Here is a 10452-nt window from a genome sequence, read left to right on the forward strand (position 1 = left end):
AGCTTAGAATATGGTGTATATAAGTTAATACAAAAGTTAACCGCATTTCTACAGACCAGACATAAACAACTAGAAAGAAAATAATTTGAAAGAAGTCTATTTTGCACCCAGCCAACATCTCATTCCCCCACCTCGCTGCCCCTGGTAGCCACCATTCTACTTTGCCTGGATGTACTCAAGTTCTTTAGATTCTGCAGGTAATGAGATCATGCAGCTTTTGTTTCTTTATGTGTCTAGCTTATTTCTATTAGCATAATGGTACAAATTTGCAGTTATGTAGGATGAACAGATCTGGAGATCTAATGAATAGCATGATGACTATAGTTAATAGCAATATAAGAAGAATGTTTCTTCATTGACTACCTTTTTAAATTTAATGTTTTATCATACATTTATTATGTAAAAGCACTATGTAGAAAACACTCTTTATAAAACATATCTGATAATAACTAAAAGCATCAATATGCTAAAACAGAAAAGATAGAGAAACAAAAGGAAACAGTGGTTGTTTTTTAAAATTCCATATTGTTTAGTGGCTCTTGTATCAAGGAAAACAATTTGGTCTGAATTCAGTCTGGTTATTCACATCATAACTAAATTTAACTTCAGTAGCACATGCCGTCATTGGTTATTTCACTTTTTTTTTAAGTATACTTGGTATATAATATTATCTTAGTTATATTAGTTTCAGGTACACAATACAGTGATTCAACATTTCTACACCTTAAATATGTGATCACTCAATGAATTCTAGTAATCATTTGTCACCATGAAAACTTATTATATTGTTGACTATATTTCGCTTTGCCTTAATCGCCCTTTTCCCCATCCTCTTCCTGTCTGTCCCCTCTGGCAACCATCCCTTTGATTTCTGTTTCTATGAGTCTTTTTTCTTTTGTTTGTTTGTTTGTTTGTTGTTGTTTTTTAAGACTCCTCACAACAGTATTTATCTTTCTCTGTCTGTATTATTTCACTTAGCATAATACCCTCTAAAGCCATCCATTGGTTATTTGAAAGAGTGATTGTTTTCTTTTCTCAGTTCCATGGTCTTAAACATGTACCTGCGGTAAGAGGAGAAAAACTATTTGGTCTCAAAACCCTGCTTTACATTTGATTCTACTTAAATCCAATGGTATCCCAGAAACTAGCAACATTATTAAGCTGGGATTGGACCAGATGCCAAACCCCCAGGTTTATATAAACCTAGTGGTCTCAAATTCCTAGGAGTAGGTTTGAACTCAAAGGACCTCAGGAAATTTAAAAGGGAAAAGGAGGTAAATTTCAAAGCACACTTATGAAACTGGTAATAAAACTAAAAGAGTGGAGAAATCACATAGATGATGTTTATATGTTTATATTGTTTCCCTTATTATTAATTATTAAAATAATTAGAAGGGATTAAAAAGTGACGGAGACTTTTATAATTCATAGATTATGTTGCTATGGTCTTAGCTCATCAATTCTTTCTAAGATAGAACTAATAGTTGGTACAGAAACAACCATTGAAGCAAAACAGATAGGCATGTCTAGTCTACAAGTGAAAAAAAAGTTTCTAATTTCAGCTATTTTCTGACAATAAATATATGAATAGATAAAAACATACTTGTGCCTTGATACAGAGACCTATTGCCAAAATAAGAGGGAAGCTGCCCATTTTATACATTTAAATATACCACAGAATAGTCTATTGTTTATCCTGCTGTATTTATTAATGTGTCTTTAGGTATTAAGCATAATTGTAAAAAAAGGTAATTCTATATACATACATTCTCTTGAGGTGAAATGGCATGCCTAATTTCAGAGCTGTGGCAGCAAAGGTAGCAGGAGAGTGGTAAGAAAAGTAAAAGTATGTGAGCAAGGTAGAGAAAAATACAAGACAACATAAAAAAGTATAATCATCTCCCAGGTTTCATATGTGTAGCAAAATGTGAAATTAAAAAAAATCTTATAATAATTTTAGGCAAAATATGAAAGCATAAAAAAACTTGGGTCCTCCGCACTCCTCACCGCTCCCGTCTCACATAGCTCACCTGTCTGAATCCTGATATTTGAGTTTGGAATCTTTCAAATAAACAAGCAAAACAGCTTCTAAGTATTATATAACAACAGCAAGTACAATGACTCCATTATGGTAAATGTTGAATAATAATTTATAAATATACATTAAATCTATAATAGCTATTGTCACTGTGTCGTCAGTTCAGCATTTAAGCACCAGTAATATAAGAACATAAATGAAACATAAAAAACTATACAAACTCTTATAAGTCAATGATCCTAAATATTCTTAATACTTTTCATATTTTTCTTTGAAAAAAATAAAGAATGCAATTTATCTTGATTCAAAAATGAAACAACAGTTGATGGTAAGTGTAATTCAGGGAAACTCCAAAAGATATTATTCTGTCTTAAAGAATTCAGTGTGGAAATGAATTAGGTTTAGTGGGATAATCTCTTTGAGAGATCCCTAAAATGATAAAGTATAATTACAGGCATCTGTGTCTTTTTGATTAAATTATTAATGAGAAGCTAGAAAGTGTTACTGCTGGTTCTGAAATTTGTCTGTATTCATGGAAGTTATTTTTTTTTCCTCCAAAAAAAGAATTGGCAGGATATTTGCTTCTGTTAAGTACTTTCTTTACATATCACTTGATACATTCACTAAGGAAGCCTCAGGCTAGTTAAATGAAGTATGCTAATATGCAATGATTCTAAACTACCACAGGGTGGTAGAAGATTCACTTTCCACAACATTTATCTAATTGGCAGAACTAACTGCTTTGCTACACTTCTACCACATTCAAATCCCTTATTAGAAATGATATCACTGTTACTGCTCAATAAGTGTAAATAAAATCTGAATCAAAATTACACTTTAGGATATAAACAACAGTTCAAATCAATTATTATAGACAGGACACGTGTGCATATATAAATTTGATTCATTCACTTGTTTGCATGCTTTCTGCTTTATTGCAGACCTACCCGAAAATAAACCCAACCCCGAAAGTAAGCCCTACCCCGAAAATAAGCCCTACTCGGAAAATAGGTCATTTTCGGGGTAGGTCTTATTTTCGGGGAAGGGCTTATTTTCGGGTAGAGCTTACTTTCCGGGTAGAGCTTATTTTCCGGTTATCTATCTATCATCTATCTATCTATCTATCTATCTCTCTATTTGTCAGAAAAGTCATGACACATTTTTGCAATGAAAAGCAGAGAATATACACCATGGCTTTTCCAACAACGTACATAATGTATACACATTAATTACTTTGTGTCCCAGGAACCAACTCGGTTGGGACTCTTGGATCAAGTGCCCCTTGATTTGAGGACTTAGGTATCCTGGACCTTCCACTTCTCTGTGCCTCTCGGGAGTTAGGGCCCAATCCTGGAAGTGAGATTAAGGTCATCACAGACTCTTAAATTAGGAAGCCACTGTCAAGATCAGCCAGACTGACCCCTCTCATTTTGTTGTGATTCCATAATTAGTGATTTGTATATTGAGTACCTGCCATGTGCTATAGTTAGATGAAATGATCAAGACAACTCTCTTCCCTGGAGGAGTTCCAGGATGAAGGATGAAGGATGAATGGTTGGCCCAGAAAGGTGGGTTGGGATAAAGGCTAAGTTAGGATTCAAACCTCATTTTCTAGGCTGGTGCTCTTTCCATACAAGGTCACTCATCTTGAGATGATTTGCTGGGGAAGATGGAGGCCTGAATTCCCAGCTGGCTGAAGTGGGGCACCCATGCAGCAGCCTGGGAGAGGTCATTGCTATGTTCAGCCTTGACCCTGTATCCATCAGCAAGACCAGACCCGCCTGGGCAGTCGAGGGAGGAAATGAGAGACAACCTTTCAGGCAGACAGCAGTGAAGATTTGAACCCTTCAAAATCGTGGCGTGGCCTGGAGGGACACCAGGGTCTAGTTGTTTCATTCATCCCGGGCAAGGAGAGGAGAGGTAGTTTTCATTTCTCTCTCCATTCGTCAGCACCAGAAACATTGCCTGGTGCATTGATTCTTGATTATCTGTGTGTGGCTCATCCACTGGAGAAGAACTTCTTTCCCAGACTTTTTGGTCCCTGCCATCTGGCAACTTGCTACATCACACGTGCAATTAATTATAGAATGAATATCCAATTAAAATGCAGTTATGACCTATTGTTCTTTATCTGGATCAGTCTCTATATTGCCTCCACTCCTTTGAAATATGAATAAATTAGAATGCTTATATTATTTTTGAAAGACTGGAATAGGAGAAATATCAATATGCAAGTGAAAGGATGAAAAAGGAGTGTGACAGGAGGTCCTGGGACTAACTTCCTGAGGGATGTAGCCTCAACTCTGCCATGGACTTGCAGTGTGGCCTTCAGTGGTCACCTCGCTCCGGGAGTCAGTCTACTCATCTATAAAATGAGGGGTGAGATGACAAGGAATGTGACATATGGAGTTTTGACTTAGGGAGTTTTGACCCTTGAACCTGAAGCCCACCTGCCTGACTTTATCCCTCCATCATGTGGAAAACAGTGTCTCCTGGTGATTGTCTAGCACATCAGTCTCTAGAACAACAAAGTGAAGGAACATAGCTAGGATGGAGAAGTATATGCCCATAGCCCAGGCCTGGGTGAGCACTTGGAGAGTGAGGACTGGGAGGGTGGACTCTGGGACAGGCAGAAGGACCGTATGCTGGTGAGAGGGCTGGTCTGGAGGAAAACCGAAGATGCAGAAGGGGCCGTAGACAGTTCTTCCCATTATTCGTCAGGCAGCCTTTGGTGGTTACCATTCCGGTCATCCACGGACACCATTACATAATGTGATTTACCACTTTACATGGCTATTAACACTTCCTGGGCACCAGTCGGCAACACAGACTACCAGTCCAGAGGGTTGTGGTTCTGAATAGTTTTTTTCTTCCCTGGTATTGTCTTTAACATCAAGTCCAGGTGCTTAGTACAGTGGCCTTAAGTCGGGTTTGCTGGAAACTGGTGATTTGGGAGTGGAAGACTTTACTGCCCTCTCCCACTCCTTTTTAAAATAAGCCCTCAGATAGTGATGCTAGTACAGGCCTTATATCAGTCAGGGCTCGACCAGGAGAAACAGAACCAGTAGGAGGGGTGTGTGTGTGTGTGTGTGTGTGTGTGTGTGTGTGTGTGTGTGTGTATGTGTGTGTTATAGAAATAGTTTTAGATATAGATAGATATAATTGATTTATTGCAAGGAACTACACAATTGTAGGTGGGCTGCCTAGACACGTCTGAAATCTATTAGATAGACTGGCAGGTTGGAACTCTCAGGTAGGAGCTGCTGCTGCAGCCCACAGTGGGATTTCCTCTTCCTCAGGGAAAACTCTCCACTATTTAAACCACTATAATGTCAGTCAAATTAGAAAAAAAACAAAAAACAAAAAAAACACCAAAAAACAAACCCTTATTGTGTACTATATTATGGATTAAGTGTTTTGAGAGCTAATAATTTACATAATTATTAAAATTAACCTATGAGATACCCTGCCTCTGAAGGCAAATTTCCTGGTTTCAGATACTGCTTCCATCATTTACTTGATTTTTGATCTTTGGCAGATAATTTGACTGTATCGTGCCTTAATTACTCTGTTTTCCGATTTGGACGGTGGGCATAAGGGTACCTATGTAATACAATTATTTTAAGTAGTTAATAAGCTAGTACTCTAAAATGTTTGTGTGTTATAACTAAATTATAAACTGATTTAAGAAGAACACGAAAAATGAATAGTAAATATATATGAAAATGTGACTTTTGTTTCTGAATATAATGGAATGTCTGATTAGCATATATACCTACTCTTCTTAATTAAGTAGGATATTGGGTGAAATACTTGAAATAATTCTTAGATACTGGATAATAGGCAATGCAGGACAATAACCAATGAGAGGAAAAAAAATAAGCATAGTGAGTAAAACTATCACCCAAGCATTTTGCCCAGGTACAGTTTTCTGACAGTACAGACAGGGACCCAAAGCAGGACAGAAAGGATTCAGTGAGATGTGGGGACAGCAATTGAATTTAAGTGGGCTAAGGAGTAGGGAAATGGTGGGGCCGAGAGCCAGACAAGGAGATAAGCATAGGTCACTTTAGAAAGGAGAAATACTACAAAGACATACAAACCGAATAATTCACAGAACTCACACAATTTTAATAATTCAACATGATTATCTATATTATGATTGACAAATTCAATTCATATTACATTAAAATTCTCATACTTTTTTGGTAATAATTTACAGTCTGATTCTAAAATATATATGGAAATGCAAAGAAACTAAAATAAGCAAAATAATTTTGAAAGGGAGCAAAAACTAGAAGGAAGTAAAAAAATAGAAGGAAGTAAATTGCTAAGTTCAAGAAACAATGTGAAGCTACATTTTTTCTACAGGACACAGAGTACACAGATAGATTAGTGGAACAGAAAATTATCCACAAAGAATTCTATGAGTATATATGGTGAATCTTTTTTTTTATAGCAAAAGCACTGATGTATCAATGTAGAAAGTAGAGTCTTTGCAAAAAATGTTGATGCAATAATTGGATATTTATAAGAAAAAATGACCTAGGACTTATCTCATGCAATACACAATATTATATCAAAATAAATGATATAGTCAACCATAAAAGAGAGAAATATAAAACTTTAGGAAGAAAATTTAGGAAAGATTTTCATGACCTTGTGATAGGCATAGACTTATTATATAGGACATAGAAAGTACTAAGCATTATAAGGAAGATAAATTGGGAGTTTATTAAAATTAAAGTCTTATGCCTTTCAATTTACATACTCAGAGTAAATATTATACATATACATACACATTATATATACATATACATATATATAACTTACATTTGATCATTTATATTCAGTTTATGTAAAAATTCTCATACAACACACAAATAAGACTATGAGCCCAATTTTGAGAAAGGGCAAACATTTTCAGTAAACTTCAAAAGAAGGTACACACATGACCAATGAGCACAAAAAAAACATTCAAAATATTTGGTCATTGGTGAAATGTTATTATTATGCAAGGATGTACAGCACTGCGTATACCATACATTGCTGGCATTGTTTTTTGTTTTGTTTTGTTTTTTTAAGAGTGTAATTTCAGGGAATACATGTGATAGCTCTTGTATAATGTATTTAGAGACGTGTTTATAAACACTTGTAGTAATGTAGTAATGATATTTATAACAGTGGTACCTGGTTGCTATGAATAGAACAGTGTTTAAGTGAACTTGGAATTGTATTGCTATGAACCTCTACACAGGCAATACTAAAGTGACAGAAAGCAGAGAAGCTGTAGCCTGGGCTTGGGTTTGAGTAAGGGTATTAGTTATTAAAAGAAACGGAACTTTCTGGTAGAATATATATTATATATATTGACTGTGATGGTGATTACCTGTACATATATATTTGTCAAAATTTATGACACTATATGCACATTTAAAGTGATATGTACCCCTATGTTTGCTGCAACACTATTCACAATAGCCAAGACATGGAAACAACTGAAATACCCATCGGTAGAAGACTGGATTAAGAAAGTATACATCTATAAAACGGAGTAATACTTGGCCATAAAGAAGAATGAAATCTTAACATTTGCAACAATATAGATGGACATAGAGAATATTATGGTAAGTGAAATAAGTCAGATGAAGAAAGACAAATACCATATGATCGCACTTAAATGTGGAATCTAAAGAACTGAAAAAATGAGTAAACTAAACAGAAACAGTCTCAGAGATAAAGAGAAAAAAATGATGGTTGCTAGATGGGAGGGGGGGTGGGGATGGGGGAGAAGGTGAGGGGATTAGAAAGTACAAATGGGTAGGCACAATATCGCCACAGGGATATGAAAGACAGTTTGGGGAATATAATCAATAATGTTGTAAACATTTTGTAGGGTGTAATATGGGCACTTGTCTTATTAGGGAAACCACTTCCTGAACTATGTAGATGCCTGAGCACTGTCCTGTACAGCTGAAGCTGAATACTATTGAATGGCATCTATAATTTAATACATATATAGTCACTGGATGTGGATACATCATAGGTAATAGACTCAAAGGAGACTCAATGGAATTGTAACATATAGACACTATCAGAGGGTTAGTAGGCTCGGGGAGGGGGTTAACAGTTACACACTGTTAGGGGTGTAAATGTGTAACTATTACATTGTTTTGTACACCTGAAAGTAATTAATTTTTTTAATTCAAAAAAATAAAGTGAATACATATTTTGTGATTAAATCACCTCTATAAAGTTGATTTAGAGAATGATAAAGATTTTAAATGTCTAATTGCAGGAATTTTGAAGCACTTTTCATAGGTTCTTTATAGATTTGTTAATTTTCAATGATATATGTATATTCCTTTTCAATTGAAATAATTATTTAACATAAACTACTAATTTGAGTTATATCTTTACTTTGTTAACTGGGAGAAACACCTTAATAATATAGTACAGACAACTGAAACACTCTAAAACCTAGATCTTATGAAGAAATACATATGAGTGATTATACACTTGAGGTGAGGGTTTGTGCTACATTTTAAACACCAACATAGGAGGCCTGAAAATTAAGTTTGTGAACTTCTTCTAACAATGTTGCTAACCTCTTTTTCATATCAGAGAGATTATTCATTATGAATTTGTACCAACTGGACCATTAACCAAGTTTACTATTTGGAAGTGCTGAAAAGGCTGCATGAAAAAGTTAAACGACCTGAACTTTTTGCCAATAATTCATGGCACTTGCATCACAACAATGCACCAGCTCACACAGCACTGTCTGTGAGGGAGTTTTTAGCCAGTAAACAAATAACTTAATTGGAACACCCTCCCTACTACCTGATCTGGCCCCCAATTAATTCTTTCTTTACACAAAGATAAAGGAAATATTGAAAGGAAGACATTTTGATGATATTCAGGGCATCAAGTGTAATACGATGACAGCTCTGATGGCCATTCCAGAAAAAGAGCTCCAAAATTGCTCTGAAGGGTAGACTGGGCGCTGGCGTCAGTGCATAGCTTCCCAAGGGGAGGACTTCAAAGGTGACCATAGTGATATTCGGCAATGAGGTATGTAGCACTTTCTCTAGGAAGAGCTCACGAACTTAATTGCCCAACCTTGTATATACCAACCAATATGTGAGGAAGAAAAATGCATATTATTTTTCAGGGCATGTCTGCCACCCTGTTGGGTTTTATTTTACATTTTTCAGCCTAAAACATTAAGGTCTGACCTGCTCTAGGCCTAACTTTGATTTGTAACACCACAAAAGGCAGCATAATCAAAGAATAAAGTCAGAAAAAAAATCAGCTCCTTGCAGAAGACGAAAACTCTGTTATTAGTCATACTATTGATGGCATCACAATATTAGCAGTGATCATTAAACGTAGAAAAAGAGAAAAGATTCATTTGTCCTCATCAAATCTGCTGTCATGACTATTTCTTTGGAAAGGGAAACTGCTAATTATCTGACATATTTGTGCATGTAAGATTTATTCTTTTTTTTTCTCTTTACTACCTTCCTTTCAAATTAGTGTCTTTATGAAAATAGTGAAGCTAAATATCATAACCACCTTTGACCATAACACACCAAATAATGCCAGTGTGCAGAATTTTAGACAAAAATTTTCTTACTTATTAATCAATCACATACATAAACATTTTAAAACTACAACAGAGGAAAAAGGACGGAGGGATGTATTTCGAAAGCAACTTTACACATTTAACTAATCCATCTAGTGTCCAAAAGGAGAACAGGTACACACATACCAATGTTATTTTCAAAATCCTTTAAAAAGCATAAAGTAACTAACATCATAAAAATTCATTGGTATTATCTATTACCAGAAGTAGCACAAAGCCCTTGGTTATCAAGTTTTAGAATGTTTTTATTTTCATTTTTGAGATATTATGTGGTTTGAATGAAAACATGCCCTGTATTAACTGAGGAAATATTATACTGGCTATTCTAAAGTGTCAAAATAATTAGAGGACTTGTGTAGAACACCTGGAATTCTTCCTTTATGTTAAGATTTAACATAAATATTGAACCCCTATTCTGGGAAAATACCTTCTTTTAAATGATAATTTCTATTCATGGTAATAAAACAAATAGTAATGTTAGAGTTCATGTAGGACCTTCAAATCAGCAAACACACTATTATAGGAGAAGAAACTGGCTTGTTAAGTAGTTGAATCATTCCATTGTTTAACTAGTCCAACAACTCCAGTTTTTATTATTATTTATTTTTTAAGGATTTTGGGGTTTTATTTCCCCCTGTGGGACACCTGTCTGTTACTCATACAAGTTCATACTTCCAGGGTCAGATAAGAAGTACCCTCCACCTCTACATCAATAGCCTTTGCAACTCGGAAGGTCACTATGGTGTTCAAATCTGTATCCTCTAGG

Source organism: Hipposideros armiger, unplaced genomic scaffold (assembly GCF_001890085.2).
Source record: "Hipposideros armiger isolate ML-2016 unplaced genomic scaffold, ASM189008v1 scaffold_450, whole genome shotgun sequence".
NCBI lineage: Eukaryota > Metazoa > Chordata > Mammalia > Chiroptera > Hipposideridae > Hipposideros > Hipposideros armiger.